The following is a 2039-nucleotide window of genomic DNA, read 5'->3' as shown; positions in this document are numbered from 1 at the left end:
TTAATCACTCCCCTCCTTGCTATAAAACATCTACCTTTACATTTCCAACCCTCACAATCAGTCCTGATAACAATTATTCACTATTGTATCACAAGAGAGCTGTGCACAAGACCTCTTTCAAGTGTTGAAGAGCAAAGATGTCAGTTTGAGGACTAAGGTGCACCTGACCCAAGCCATGGTATTTTTAATAGCCTCATATGCATGAGACAGTTGAGCTGTAGAAGAATTGATGCATTTGCGTTCTGGTGTTGGAGAATATTGCAAGTACCATGGACTACCAAAAGAACAAATCGATCTGTGTTGGATGAAGTACAACCAGAGTGCTCCTTGGAGGCCAGGATGGCCAAACTTTGTCTCTCATACTTCAGACATATTATCAGAAGGGACCAGCATGATATCCTGCAGAAGGATATCATGTTTGGTAAACTGGGGAGTCAGAGTAAAAGAGGGAGACCTCCAACGAGATGGAATGGCACAGTGGCGGCCACGATGGGCTCAGGCCTAGCAAGGATTGTGAAGTTGGTGCAGGACTCAGCAGTGTTTTGTTCTGTTGTGGTCACTATTTTAGGGTCACTCTGAGCCAGTTCCAACTCGATGGCACCTAGCTACTACTACTACTCACCTCAGTTTCTTCCATCTTGCCTCTAAAAATCCTTTGCGAACTTTGTTGTTGTAGTTTAGAGATCTAGAGTCGGTTCTGACTCACAGCAAACCTGTATAGGGTTTCCAAGGGGTGGCTGGTGAATTTGAAATGCCAATATTGTGGTTCAAACTGACATTGTTTTCTAGTACTTTATCCTGCACTGCCATTCTTATATAAATAAATCATTGACAATTACAAAACATGGCCTTCCCGATAGGATCACTAACTGATTAATTCCCTCAGTGAATTGCACGTCAATTTGTATAGTATAGCAACCAATCCCTGCAGGATGCATAAAACAGACCAATCACTGGGAAGACTGTAGCCCAGAGCTACAATAGTTTACCCAGGAAATGTCAGTCAACCTGGACAAAAGTAGTAAACCTTCTGGAAGAGAAAACAAACTGGGAGGGAGCCTTTCGCGTCTTCCTCTGGTTGTTTCTCCAAAGAACTAGGGCAAAAGCAATTCCTCAGGAGAGAAATCTCCTAAGCTGATTTCCAAAAGAACCAAGACAAAAGGTCACACAAAGAACCTCATTTCATTACAGGTTGTTGTTGTTGTTAAGTGCCGTCAAGTCGGTTTCGACCCATAGCGACCCTGTACAGGGTTTCCGAGGCTGTAAATCTTTACGGGAGCAGAAAACCTCATCTTTCTGCCACGGAGCAGCTGATAGTTTCGAACTGCTGACCTTGCAGTTCGCAGCCCGATTCTTAACCATTACAGGTAGGGAGACAAAAACTTAGCAAATCTAAGCTTCCTTCATAACTATCACTTTGTTGTTTTGCCAAGCCACGGAACTGCCCTGCTAATTCTATTTGTTGGGTTGAGGATTATTTTTTGTTTGTTTTCAATTGGAGTGGAATCTCCAAAGATCTGAATTGTTATTGTTGTTGTTGAGTGCTGTCCAGTCGATTCCGACCCGTAGCGAACCTGTATAGGGTTTCAAAGGAGCAGCATGTGAGCTTGAACCACCCCAACCTTGCAGCTCAAAGGACTTCACAGTCTGACGCATTAGCCCACAGCGCCACACCGGAACTCCAAAGACCTGAGTGGGGAGCATTATTCTTGATCCTCATCTTTACCTTCTCTTTGTTGTTGTTGTTAGGTGCCATCACGTCGGTACTGACTCATAGTGACCCTATGCACAACAGAACGAAACACTGCCCAATCCTGAGCCAACCTCACAATTTTTGCTACGCTTGAGCCCATTGATGATGCCACTTTGCCAGTCCATCTCACTGGAGGTCTTCCACAGCCTCTTCTGAATCCAGCTTGAAACTCTGGAAGTTCTCTGTCAATGTATGTTTGCAGCCCTTTCTGTATTACCTTTAGTAAAACTTTACTCGCATGAAATATCAAAGAGATTGTCCGATGATTTCTGCATTCCATTGGGTC

The sequence above is a fragment of the Chrysochloris asiatica genome, unplaced genomic scaffold (genome assembly GCF_000296735.1).
Source record: "Chrysochloris asiatica unplaced genomic scaffold, ChrAsi1.0 scaffold00048, whole genome shotgun sequence".
Lineage (NCBI taxonomy): Eukaryota > Metazoa > Chordata > Mammalia > Afrosoricida > Chrysochloridae > Chrysochloris > Chrysochloris asiatica.
Note: the sequence above shows the minus strand (reverse complement) of the source record.